This window comes from Carcharhinus amblyrhynchos, chromosome 4, assembly GCF_965287045.1.
Source record: "Carcharhinus amblyrhynchos chromosome 4, sCarAmb.v2.hapA, whole genome shotgun sequence".
Classification (NCBI taxonomy): domain Eukaryota; kingdom Metazoa; phylum Chordata; class Chondrichthyes; order Carcharhiniformes; family Carcharhinidae; genus Carcharhinus; species Carcharhinus amblyrhynchos.
This window is the reverse complement of record NC_137327.1, coordinates 64,522,291-64,537,243: the sequence shown is the minus strand read 5'-3', so window position 1 is coordinate 64,537,243 and position 14,953 is coordinate 64,522,291.

Sequence of the window (14,953 nt, the reverse complement as noted above, 5' to 3'; positions counted from 1 at the left end):
AGAACGATTGACTCAACGCCAAATTGTGTGTTAGCATCGGGATTTTGTGAGCAGGTCAGTTAGTGGCATTCTGGCACACATGTGACGATTTCATTTTTATTGACTCATCGATGTTTCAACCACAACTCCATGAATATTGGGCGACAAGGATAATCTAATGACAGCATTATTGATGACCATAGTTTTCAACATACGCAGTATTTAGAAAAGGCGGGCTATTTTGCTGCAACAATTGGCGGACGTAACATCACTGTTGTCCTGGAGCAACAATGTCCCTTCTTTCAATTATCATTATAAATAAATAACCTGTTGATGCTTGTTCGCCATCCTTCGTGCTAAGCTACCATAAAATATAAAATTTAAAATATCTGAAGAGGCATATCTTGTAATCAACGATCACATTATATACTTATGTGAAACAAAATGAATGGGACGGCAATGTGGAACGATTGGGCCTTTGTGGGAAGAAATCATGGCCAGGCAAACAAGTGAGCCGCCTCTGTCATCCAGCGATTACAATTTAACCGTATTCTCCTGGAATGTCGAAATTATAACATCCATTCCGCGTTCACCAGTCGTCAATACTCTGCCGCGCACCTAAAAATAACGCTCAGGCGACAATGCAAAAATAAAATGCACCACAAAGTAAGCTTTCCAAGTGTAGTTGAGTTATCAGGACATCGAAGTTTCAATAATTATGTTTGTACATTACTTTATGTCATTTTTCATGGAAATATAATGTGTCCTACGCAGCGGAACCTCACTGACCGAAGCCATAACTGCAGTAAACGTTAATATCAATTGGGTAAGAAGGCACAATGGCTTGGGAAGGCATTGGCCACCGAGTTTGAAGGGATGCAGCGGTTCTCTGAAAATACAAATTGCCAGTGAGAATCACAACCATCAGATGTCGGCCCTGTAAGAGGTAATCTGAGCTGTAACTGAAGCGCTCCAAAGTAAACGTGGAAATTACCATTATATACGTTGTCGCAGTTGTGTTAGCAACATTAATAGTGAATTTGGCCAGCAGTACTGTAACGGAAAAAAAGTGTTCCAAGGTTACATAAAGTGATACTCCAACATTGGTTCTGGAGCCGTTCATGACCTTGAGTTCACGCCCTTTTCATTCTTCCAAATGAGCTCTGCATTTATTTGTTCATAATTGATATTCCTTGCTTTCAGTCTGCCCACTAATGGTTCATGCTTCTCCTCGTCAGTAAATTTAGTATATGGCCTTGTCTTCTGTCAAACTGAGGTCTCTGCTACTGCCGCCCATAACCCCACCCCGGTGACCCCATATCTTTCCCTCTCTTGAGTTCACCACATGAAAAACAAGTCTATATTCAATGGTTCATTCTATGCTTAGTGAGAACATCTAATCCGGTGATTGCACACTTCAATGATATGAGTGTAGGTATGATTGAAAAGGCTGCACTTTGTGCAAGCAACCTGATATTAGTCAGGGTAACAGTGCAGTCTGTTTAGTTGTGTGTTGAAACATGTGCACATTAAATATGAGTTGCAATTGAAATATATTTGTGTTACACAAATGATGGAATTGCTTAGAAGGACAAAATATAGCTCTTGAAAATCAACCCATGTCATAACCAATCAGTTCAGAAAATTGCAGCATATTGAGTATTAATCACTGCAGGAAAAAAAAAACTACTGACCCTAAGCTAAGGCTCTGAAGTCCAACATATGAATCTCGCCATCGTCGAGTTAGTTTAACAAAAATCTATGAATAAACTTCCAATCATTGCCTGCAAACAAGCATTTCGTCGACGAATGATTTTACGGAAGGATATCTCCCATTCATATCTGCTCTTGCTTAAGTATGATTGAAAATCGACATCACTGTGAGTGAAGCTTAACTGACCTTGGAAAAGCCGTGACACGTTGCTCAGATTAATGGTAATTCGTGATGGGCAGCACATGCTGGCCTTGCCAGCGACGTCCACATCACATGAAGAGATAAATACACTGCAGCAATTCGGTATAGCAAGTGCACTAAATAGAAATGTTCATTCAACAGTTTACATCTAAAGAATTTGCAACCCAGCGAAACATGTCTGCTCCGAACAGTTCCCCAATTGACTTTGCCCACTTCCAGTCCTGGGAACGCGCGCTCTTGTTGCGGATTGGCCAACGTTTGCATAATTGCACTCCATCTGTTGTGGCGCCGCGCTTGGCCTGGAAAATCACCTCGTAAAAATGTCACGCGAACAAACCCTTTCCCTCCGAACTCTGTGAGCTACAACTGCGCTGAAACAAAAATAATAATAGCTATAGGCAGCAAGTTTATTGGGGGTGGGTGCGGGGTTTTGGTGGGTGTGGGGTGGGGAGACTGGTGGCAGTGGTTGGGTCTAGTCATAATGTCGGTCTGTTCAGAGACTCCGGACACTGGAAGAACGATGCAACTCTGACAGCGGCGCTTCAGCAGTTGAAGGTATATGATCCACAGAATAAGAGAATGGAGTAGCTGCCTCCGGTGCTAGGCCGTTGCTGGCCCCTTCTGGGCTCTGGTGCGCAGAATTCAGAGGTTCCCTGGTCCAAATCTGGGCATCGAATCTCTCAAGTTCACAAGCTTGTTTGGATGAAACCGATACTGGACCCACTTGATTTGATTTGATTTATTATTGTCACATGAATTAACATACAGTGAAAAGTACTGTTTCCTGAGCTCTATACAGACAAAACATTCCTTTCATAGAGAAAGCATCGAAACATGCTTCACCCTCTTGCACAAGTGGCCGACATGCTTCTTCACTCGAATGCCCTGTGTGTCTCGGGCATTCAAAATCTCCTTTTCTTCTCTAGGGCTCTTCTTGCCACGCAGGAGGTTCCCCTACCAAAACACCTTTACAAAACGAGATCATCATTATAGGACTGTCCTCTTTCTGAGAGTTATGATAGTCTTTCTGAGAGGCTTACCTGACCTCTTCCCTTCTCGACAATTGACGAACATTAAGTGTAAGCAAGTATGCAGGCACTGACCCGTCAGCAGTCGTGCAAACGTGACCCCGGTTGGGAAACGAAGAAGAGTGCTGCAGGGCAGCAATGTTTGAAAATCCAAATAGTAATAGTCTAAAATCCAAATAGCAACTCCCTCCTTCTTAATAGAAGCGAATAATAACTCCACGGCTGTCTCCTCCAACCTATTTCAGGCAGCATTGTCGAGGACCGTCCTGACACAGCCGATGTCATTTTGCTTCACGAAAGTCGGAGATTTGTCGTCCATAAATCCCGTTCGATGTACTGTTATCATCCTAGAGACACAGGGCCTTCGAGTGAAGAAGCATGTCGGCTACTTGTGTAAGAGGATGACCATGAAGATTCAACTCAGTTTATCAACAATAGATTTAGTGGTGGTGGATCCCATGAATTGACACTTCAGCCGCTTGGAGTGGGCATCTACAAGGATTAAGGAGATGTGCCAGAACTTAGCATGACCAAACTCGTTTTGGAAAGAATATTTGGTGGTGAAATGTCCTTTTTGCCAAGGAGACATGGAGAAGTCAGGGCCGGTTTCGTATGTCCAAGAGGCACAGAGCCTTCGAGAAAAGAAACATGTCGGTCATTTGTGTAAGAGGATGGGTGCAGCTCCTGAAGGCAAGCAGGTGGGTCCAGTTTCACCTTCAACCACACCAGCTTGTGAACTTGAAACATTCGATGCCCCAATTTGGACCAAGGGAATCTCCGAATTCTGTGGGCGAGTCTCATGGAGGGGCCTGCAATGGCACAGTATGACGGCTACCTCATCCATTCTCTTCTTCTGCAGATCATGCACCTTCGACTGCTGAAGGGCCGCTGGCAGAGTTGCATCGTCTTGTCGGTGTCGGGAGTCCCTGAACAGACAGACATTATGTACGATATCAGACATCAGCCGCCCCATCTCCATCCCAAATTAAGGGCGCAGGAAAATCTATATGAAGGTCAATCACGGGCGACATGATCATTTCCAAGGGTTCAGTTTCAATACTGGAGCTTTTGTTTCGTCTGAAACGCTTGCAAAAAACGCAAGTACGTTCAATTTCTCTTTCATGTCAGGCCACCAGATGTACTTTCTTGTCAAAATTTCCACTCATGTGTGGCCAAGATATACATCAGCTTGGATCATTGGCCAACGCTCCTGGGGTGATGAAAAGGAATGCCCCCAATCCCTACACATCTCGCCCCCCCCCACTCCACCCCTCGCCGCAACGGCACTCCCATCTTTGCGCGTTGTTACTCCTGCATTATAAAAGTCTTCATTTGCTCTGCCTTGTCGAAGTGCCAACGTAACTGCACCATTTTCTGACCTGCAATAGCAATGGTTTTCTTTGTGTTCATTACATAATGTGGGTTGCTGAGACAGGCAGGGTCTCCACATTGTGAAAGCCAACAATATCTTCTTTCGTACAAGTGGTCGCCGTGCGACATCTGGTAGCGGGAGGCGACAAAGCTCAACTGTATTAGGGATTTGTATTCCCGCCCGATGCAGGAATGCACAGTCGTCTGCTGTCAGCAGCAAGGCAACTCTTTGCACTTTAGCCGAGATAATAAGAGGCATTGGCACATCTCAAGGAAAAGTCCCCGCATTGGATTTTGCCCAGATAGGAGTGGGGCCCATAGATGCACTACTAAAATTCCTTCTCGTCATAAATGGCTACTAGGCTTTTTCTGTTGAATGTAACCAGCTTTTCTCAGCATTTGACGACCTTCTCCAAGCAAACACATATCTCTCCGCTCTAACCGTAATGCTATGGAATAACTCTTCGCCATTTCCGTACACTGACGCAAACACGTGACTACTTATTGTTTGCTCGGGTACAAGTGAATGGGCATGTGGTTGATTGCGAGGCCTGTTTAACTTGGGTTGAAGCCTTTTGCCTGCGTGCCTCCCTACTTCTCGTGTTGATGTTATTTTAAAAGCTGGTATGCGTGGCCATAGTTTTTGATACATTCAGCAGGGGCCTTCAATGTGAATTGAGCATTTCCTGGAAGGAGATCAATTCTATCGCATTCTTCGACGGACGTGTTGCCTTAATAGTTTTCACCTTGTATCCGAGGGGATGCAACCCTTATTCATCCACTCTGAAACCGAGGTAGGTAATCCAATCAGCTAAAATGGTAGATGTCCGTTATGTAAAATATATGCCAGCTGATTTCATGCTGTTCAGGACCTGCTGCAGGTTTGCACGATATTACTCGGGTGGCACTCCTTTCAGTAAGATATCGTTTAAAGTTTATTTAATTAGTGTCACAAATATATTTATATGAACACTGCAATGAAGTTACTGTGAAAATTCACTAGTCCCCACACTCCGGCTCCTGTTCGGATACAGTGAGGGACAAATTAGTGTGGCCACTACACCTAATTAGTAAGTCTTCCGGAGAGTGAGAGGAAATCAGAGCACCCGGAAGAAAGCTATGCAGGCTCAGGGATAACGCGCAGCCAGGAATTGAACCAAGGTTCCTGGCCATGTGATGCAGCGGTGCCAAGCACTGTGCCATTATGCCGCCCTCTAAGACAATATGGGACATTCACTTTAGCAAGTTTTCACGGTGTACTGAGAAATGGCACAGGCTGATGAAACACCTAATGGCAATGGGGTGCCTTGATACAGCCAGTTGTTGATACATATTGTAACTAACTCTCTGAAGTATTCTCCCAGTTCCAGGGTTTGGTAAGCATGACTGATATCCAGCTTTTTGGATTTGGGGTCCCCTTTTAACTTAGCATAGAGATAATCTATTCTTGACATAGATTACCTTGGTTCGCAATCCCCACATCCCCTCACTGTGCAGTCCAGTTTCAGAATGGGAACGATGGTCCCGGCCGATATGAAAATATGATTAACCAGTCAAGATGTTATGTTTGTTCACATATCTTAAACCAGGCGGGAGGAGGGATGCCTTTATAACCAACACCCCTGACATGGCCAGGATTTTTAATAGCTGGACAGGTATATCAGGAGGCTTGATATCCTGGACACCACATACTAGGATTTGACAACACAGAGATGTGGAGAAAGTTCGATAGCAGTATGGGTTGTGAAGGGAAGATTGGTTATTTGAGATAGTGAACACCTGTCCATGAGCTAAAGAAGTCAGTTCCTCATCTGATTTCGAAGCAGTCAAACTCGAAACCAAAGGGGAATGTGAAGAATTTGAAAGGCCCTGCGTGTGATTTGCGTGTAAGTGAATGCAAGTACAATGTGGGTCAAAACAGTTTGGATTACCAGAGTCCACCCAAAAGAGACCAGTCATATATCATTTCCTATTATATTGAAGGGGGCAATACTTACCCAACATCCAGTGGCATTTATTTGATGTGTAGAAATAAAGCATGATCTTGGTTCCCTATTCGATGGAAGGGATGTGTGCTCCCATACATAAAACACACTCAGAAAAGTCTTCCCTTGCCAAAAATGCGACGGGCAATTTCATAAAGAGAATGATTCTTTGGCATACTGTTTCCCAGCTGTGGAGTGGCTAAGGCAATGTGCGAGATTTTAATATTGATCTCCATTTTGGAACAAGTAGCGAATGACACAGCTACTGTCCTAATTGCAATAAACAATGAGATGGTTGTCATGACAATATGGTGCTTCAGCATCGATTGGAATTGAATTATGTTTTGTCAGAGAGAGGTGGGACATGTGCAGTGATTGTTTCAGAGCGTTGCATCTACATCCCAGGTCGTACAGAAAACATAACTATTCTCTGGCTGCTTACAGCAGAAAAGAAGCGCAGAAACTTAAACAGCCATCATTGTTTACCTTGGGCGGATGGCTATCAGAATGGCTGGGTGCTCTGGGAACATCAATCCCACAAGGAATTGCAATAATTTTTAAGCTGATCTCGACATTGATCGTACTCGTTAATGTGTCTGTGCAAGGCTGTCCAAGTCCGCGGAAGGGATGGCGTCAGTGATATTAAGTTGAGCAAGAAATGATACGAAGGGACCAGTTGTCCTTCGGGACGCAGGAACAGGTATTTGGCACCTCTATTTAGATGTCTTATCTTGGACTAAACCCCAGGCCCAAAAGCGGGGAATGATGGAGGGTAGTATATAATACCTAGTATAAAGGTCGTCGTTTAAAATTTACTACAATAAGTAGACTAGGTTACCAAGAGGATTACAAAATGCTTTGCATACAGAAAATGGATCCATCGTGTGCCAATTACAACAAATGCAAAGGTATTGTCCATTAATCACATATACTCAGTAGTAATGATTTTTAAACAGGTGTTGCAACTAAATGCAGTTTAAAAATGTGTCTGTGAGTCTTGGCCAAATCTCGGTCAGTTTTCTCAGCATGATAGGCAGCTGACAGCAGCAGACATGTCACATTCCGTGAGACAATGGAGCATAGTGAGTAGCTCGTTCTTAGCGGCATCTGTTAGGCGGGGGCAAGTTAAACAGCGGTCTGGAATTACTGGGAATATGTTCACTCCTGTTTACGGAGGCTGGTACAGTGTCTCGTGTTGGGAAGGGAGGCCGATTTCAGGCAAGAGAATTGACTCCTTTACCAATTAAAATTTGCGGGTGTTAACAATAGCCTTGAATATACAGGAGTTATGTAGTTAGATTTCCGAGTAACGAGGGAGGGATTTTCAGGTACAATGGGCTAATGAGCTCCAATTCCTGCTGACAGGTGGAATGTTATTGGCTAAGATAATAATGCATAACAGCGTAATTGGGCCCTCAAGTTTGGGTGATATGCTGGGAGAAAGATATCCAGTTATACGAAATACTATATATACCTCCAACACGTACTTTTACTGCAGGAAGAACGCCTGAACCCGCTGACTGTCTTCTTACCTGATACATGTAAGAGTATGTCTGTTCTTTCACTACATGCTGTCTTTCGTAGTCTTTGTATTGCTTGAGTGAGATCAATCGAGTTGAAGGCATTCCTGTGGCCCACCTCAGAAAATTCCTCTTACAATGATTTTGAACATTTTTTCTGCCTTGTCCTGCACCACTGCACATCATTATATTGAAATAATAACCAATGCCCTGCGTTCTTTTGAATGCCTTGATTGAAGTTGATTCCACTAGAATTCTGCGTAGTGCGTTCCAGAGTGAACTACTGGGTTTGTGAAATTTCTCTTTGAGTCAGTGGCCTTTCGTCCTTGATCACTTTCGGAGCGGGAACACTCTCTCTATGCACTCTTTCCAGCCCCCTCATGATTTTCAGCACATCTTTCTCATTTCCTCTTCGCATTCTTCTTTTCAAAGAGATTACAAAACTCGTCTCCAATCTATCAGCAAATCTGAAACTACAAAATGAAAAAAAAGTGCACACCTCGGTTTCATCCATCCTGTTAAATGATAATATTGATCGCCCTTGCATGTTTAAAGTAAGGAATTAAACCATGCTGGAATTACAACGTATTGTAAGATTGTGCAGTGCTTTAGTACTTATTTGCGAGGAATTATATGCTATTCAATAACTTCTCTTTAAATTGCATTCAATAAGTAAACTACATTATTTATCGAATTGATCTAAGCCATCAATTTCTAATTGGCAAATACTCCTTATTTTCATGGGTTAATGAACAAATGTGACTGGCATATAACATTTTAAAGATGGAAGTATAAAGATGCTTCACTGAATATCAGAGGCGATTTTTATTTAAACCATTAAGACTGAAAAATCTAGTTCATGTATAACAAAGCGCACAAGAACACTTGAAAGTGTATATTATATAACCTCATTGTGGGCGTTATTCCGTTTGGATATAAAGTTTAGGTACCCAGCGATAATAGGGATTTCCAGCTTTTGCTACCAGAAACATTCATGAAATATGAAATACATAGCTACAAAGTAGAAGACTAATTGATTACTTACCTTAGACAATTGGATTTTAATTAAAATAAGACCGAAGGTATATGCAAAAGTCTTCATTTGCTCAGGTGAATGAGACAAGTTTCATCGAAATGGCTGAATTCGTTTGCGACTATGTGATCTGACTCCACGACTAGAACAAAAATATGAGGACCACGACAAGGGCACTGACTGTAACAACTTATTTCACACCAATAACTAAATACGTAATCGGATATTGATGGTTAAAAAAGTGGTGAATTCAATAGTACATAATTTGGGCAAAGACTTTTGGAAATAAACAGATTCCTATGGAACGGTGAATAAGTAAAACTTCAATGAAGAATGTTTGAATGCATGTTTATTTCGGTAAGAGCACTTTGTATTGTGCGAACGGTTTTTTTTTAGTTCTGTGTAGCGTATGCACATAGTTTTTACTTCAGCGGATTGACATTAAATGTTTTGGCACAGCGACCAGAGTGTGAAAAAAACCCACAAACGTTACCGTAAAGCCAAATGTCAGAAGCAATTTAATTAAGAAAAAGGAAAATGCTGCGAGAAATGTGTGTCAAACATCGAAGGTGCTTTAATTTAGGCACAAATAATGTACTTCTTTATTCTAGCGGGACATAAAGATTGAATTTAGAGTAGAAGATTGCCGTTTTTTTATTATCTAAATTTATTAGACTTAAATATACCTATAACGTTTTAATTTTTAGACCTGAATAGATTAGTAGGCAAATGATGTCGTTATATCCTATCAGTAGTTGCAAGTAACAGAATAAATGAACCTTGATGAGCAAACATGCGATTACTTACATATTCAATCAATGTTGGAATTATAAGAGCATCTTATTATTGCATATTAATTTACTGCAGGGCCACAGTATTTTACTTGAGGGAACTGACTGCTATTCAATAACTTCTCTTTATATTGCATTCAGGAGATAGACTACATTGAGAACCCATTTAATAAAATAGGATTTTGGCGATAAAGACAGATCAGAATGGTAACCAATTTTCCGAGAAATATACACATTGATACACATTGACAATGCTTACATAAGAACTAGAAGTAGGAGTAGGCCATCTGACCCCCCAAGACTGCCCTGCCATTCAATAAGATCGTGGCTGATCTTTTTGTGGACTCAGCTCCACTTACCCGCCCGCTCATCATAGCCCTTAATTCCTTTACTGTTCCAAAATTCAACTATCCCTGGCCTTAAAAACAGTCAATGACGTAGCCTTAATTGCTTTCCTGGGCAAAGAATTCCACAGATTCACAATCTTTTCTGTGAAAAAGTTCCTCCTTATCTCAGTCCTAAATCTGCTTCCCCTTATTTTAAGGCTATGGCCTATAGCTCTACTTTCACCCCCCCAGTAGAAACCATTTCCCTGCTTCTATCTTATCTATTCCCTTCATAATCTTATGTTTCAATAAGATTTCCCCTCATTCTTCTGAATTCCAATGAGAATAGCCCCAGTCTATTCAGTCTCTCCTCATAAGCCAAACCTCTCAACCAAGTGAACCTCCTTTTCACCCCCTCCAGTGCCAGTACACCCTTTCTCAAGTAAGGAGACCAGAACTGTACACAATACTACAGGTGCGACCTCACCAGCACCTTATACAGCTGCAACATAACCTCACTGTTTTTAAACTCCATCTCTCTGGCAGCGAAGGACAAAATTCCATTTGCTTCTTAATTACCTGTTGCACCTGCAAACCAATTTCTTGAGGTTCCGGCCCAAAGACACCCAGTTCTTTCTGCACAGCAGCATGCTGCATTTTTTTTACCATTTAAATAATAGTCGATTTTGCTATTATTCCTACCAAAATAGATGACCTCGCATTCACCAACATATTACTCCATCTGCCTGACCCTGATCCCTGAGGCATACTGTTAGTCATTGACCTCCAACCAGAAAAGCACCCATTTTCCCCCACTCTTTGTTTTCTGTCAGTTAGCCAATCCTGTATCCATGTTAATGCATTACTGGTGCACCTTTATCGTATATAGCAGCCTTTGGTGCAACACAGTATCAAATGCCTTCTGGAAATCCAGACTCCCCACATCCACAGGTTCCCCATTGTCCACTGCATATGTAATGTCATCAAAGAATTCCACAAAATTAGTCAAACATGACTCCTTCATGAACACATGCTGCATCTTACCAATGGGACAATTTATATTCAGAAGTCTCGCTATTTCTTTGATGATGATAGATTCAAGCATTTTCCCTATTACAGAAGTTAAGCTAACTGGTCTGTTGTTACTTGTCTTTTGTGTACCTCCTTTTTTTTTAAACAGTTCTGTCACATTTGCTGTTTTCTAATCTGTGGCAACCACCCAAGATTCCAGCGAATTTTGTAAATTACCACGAGTGCAATTGCTACTTCCCCCTCTATCTCTTTTAGTATCCTGGGATGCAATTCATCACGGCCAGGAGACTTGTCTAGCTTTAGCCCCATTTACTTGCCCAACACTACCTCTTTCGTGATAATGATAGTTTCTAGATTCTCACCTGCCATAGGTTCTCACATGCCATACTTCATGAAACTGTAAAATGTGCATTCCTTTTGGCAACCTGTGTCCAGGAACAATTAACATAATCGGTTTTTCTTACTGCCCATCACACTATTCTATCTTTTGTATAATATTAACCATGGTTTCTTTGGTCTGGTTTAGAATTAGTTTGTTAATACTCACTACAGTGAATTAACGCTGAAAATGTGGAATTTTTGACGGACAGAATTGTGCGATGATCGGTTTGTTTATGTTTTTTTTCACTTTTGCTCCTGATAAAGGCTTCCTTACATTTACCTTTTCTCAAAAACAAATTGCACAATTTTCTTAAGTGCTATGTGCGTGAAAGTAACAGCTTCATGTTGATAACTCAGCACCTTCCAAATTATGCTGCATCATCATAAACATTAGCAGATCAGTAAAACGCAGTCGCAATCGTAAATAACTGAGTTTGAAATAAGGGAATAAGGGCTATTCCCGTAGAATAATCAAGGGTGCAGAGCAGCGAAAAAAGAAACGAAGATCGTTACAAGGAAAACATTATTTGCAAATGTTGATGAGCGGCCAGAACTGAAATTAAAAATTCGTTTTCTGCGACTTTTCAAGTAATATTTTTACAGCTACATATTGTTTTCTCCAGAATTGAATAACGGTAATATATCTTCATGAATAAATACTTCTAGAAACCAAAATGCACTGTTAATTGCAATTGCAATCGGTATCATACGACTGTGGTGCTTCCTGAAGCGGCAAATAATCCAACTGTACCATTTTGTTTTTAGAAAACCTGTGTAAGCACATCATACTTAAGAGAACAAGTACATGAAGAGGAACTTTAAATCGGTTGCCACACGACGAATCAGTGTTATGGGACTCTGGTTTCGGTGTAGATAACTTCTGTTGCTCTGCTTGGCATCTTTGCACTAAGCTGAGCATGCTCTGCATTTGCCTCATTATATTTCGATTTCCGGGTTTTCTCGAAGCCAATCAGGTCAAGAGAAGCATATGTCAGCTTGTTATTAGTGGTGACTTGCTCCATCTGTGAAGTCAACGATGGAGAATATTGTTAGCTCATTGTTTTATTTGTCTACCAGCAAAACTGCATCAATGTTCGTTCAATAAGAGGGAAAATAATATACACGGGACCATTAGAAAAGGGGTGAATCATTTTGTGCCTCACGAATCTGTCGACCTTGAATTTACATACGTGGCACGTTTCTATTAATACATTATTTCGGGGAACAATTCAAACAAAACCAATTAGCATGCTTGTAAGCAATCCCACAAAGGTTAGAATTTTTCCCTCCCTCTAGAAAATATTCTTAATTACACTCTTGAAATTTGTAGCTCTATGTTTTTCAGAAAATGTCGCCGTGTCCCCAGAATATCTCTCCAAACGGATGAAATAGCACATCTCTTGTTTCCTTTAACAAATTTACTATAACTCCTGTTTTCGAAGTGGAGATGCTGGCTTTGGACTAAGCTGGATACAGTAAGAAGTCTCACAACACAGGTTTATTTGGCATTACGGGCTTTCGGAGCACTTCTACTTCATCAGGTATGTGACAGAGGTGGGTTCACAAAGACGGCATATATAGACAGAAACTCGATTGTAAGAGAATGGTTGGAATACAAGTCTTTGCAGGCAATCAAGTCTTTGCAGGAAGAAACAATGCGAGTGGAGAGAGGACTAATCACAGGTTAAAGAGATGTGAATTGTCTCAAGCCAGGCCAATTGGTCAGACTGTGCACGCCCAGGCCAAATGTTGGGGTGACAGGGAGTGTGACAGATACCCAAGAGCATGGTTGAAGCCGACCTCATGCGTGTGAACTTGGGTATCAGTTTCTGTTCGGCGATTCTGCTTTATCATGTGTCTTGAGGTCTGCCTTGGAGAACGTTTAATTGAAGATGAAAACTGAATGTCTTTGGCTGCTGAAGTGTTCTCCGACAGGAAGGGAACATTCCTGCCTGGTGATTGTCGCATGGTGTCCGTTCATCTCTGTGGCACACGAGACACACGACAATGCATAACCCCCCCCAAGCCAGAAACTGATAGCCAAGTTCCACACACGTGAGTAGAAGATCCTCAGCATGGATCTTGCGTTCGTGTCACACTTCATGCAACCCCCACCATTTGGCCTGAGCTTGCAAAATCTTACTAACTGTCCTGGCTTGAGACAATTCACACCTCGCCAACCTGTAATTATTACTCTACCCATTCGCATTTTCTGTACCTGTAAAGACTTGCATTCCAATCATTATCTTGCAATCGAGACACTGTCTATACATGCCGTCTTTATGAACACTCCTCCCCACTGATGAAAGAGAGCAGCACTCCAAAAGCTCGTGATACCACATAAACCTGGACTTTAACCTGATGTTGTGAGACTTTGTACTGTCCTATATTTGTGTCATCAAGAAATTTCAATGTGTGGTGTTTTATTCCATGAAGTTCTGAATAAATCCCATGAATCTTCAAAGTCTCAACATAGCTCTATGAGAAAAAACCAGTTATATCCTGGCAATCGGAGTGTTTGCTTGTTATTGTTAATATCTGTCGACCACCATTGTTCAAATATGCATGCCATGTAAACAATTTGACTTAATGCTGCCTCAAAGTGCCTGGGAGACGTGCTCGATTCCAGCCTCGGCAGATCATTTGTGTGGCTGCTTACTTTAGGTCTGAGGCGTTCAAGTCAGGCAACCCTGATCTGTACAAGAAAACCAGAAACGATCAAAGGAGATCCATCAATGATGCCAAAAGACAGTACCAGACCAAGCTAGAGCCCCAGGCCAGCCACACAGGCCTCCTCCGACTATGGCAAGGTCTGCAAGGCATAACAGGCTATATGATGAAGGCATGTAAAATCATGGGCTCGTACGCATCACCAACGCCCCCCCCCCCCCCCCACCGAGGAGATCAATGCATTCTATGCCCGGCTTGAGCAACACATCAGTGTGACCGTGCCCTCCACCCTTGAAGTCTTGGATGAAGCGGTCACCATTGCCGCTGTCAGATCAGCTTCCTCGAATGTCATCTCACAGAAAGCAACTGGTCCGATGGGGTACCCTGACGAGAACTTACATTCTGCGTGATCAGCGGGCAGAGATATACGCAGACATGTTCAACCTCCCTTTTCAATGATCTTAGGTCACTATCTGCTTCACGAAAACGACCATCATCCTGGAACTAATGAAAAGCCGAGCAGTGTTCCTTAATGACTATCATCCAATGACTCTGGCATCCATCATTATGAAGTGTTTCAAACGCTAGTCATAGCACGAATCAATTCCAGCTTCCCTGGACGCCTGGGTCCACTACAGTTTGCCTACTGCTGCAACAGGTCCACAGCAGACGCCATCCCCCGGCACTGCACTCAAAACTGCAACGCCTAGACAACAAAGACCTATTTCTTGACGACAGCTCAGCTGTCAATATCATTATTCCTATGAAACTCATCTTCAAACTCCATGGCCTGTGTCTCCGCTGCTCTATCTGTGGCTGGATCCTGAACAAGGATCCTGACAGCTCCCCAAAAGAAAGGGGAACAGCCACAAACATTAAGGGTAGGCAACAACACCTCCTCCACGATCACCATCAGCACCAG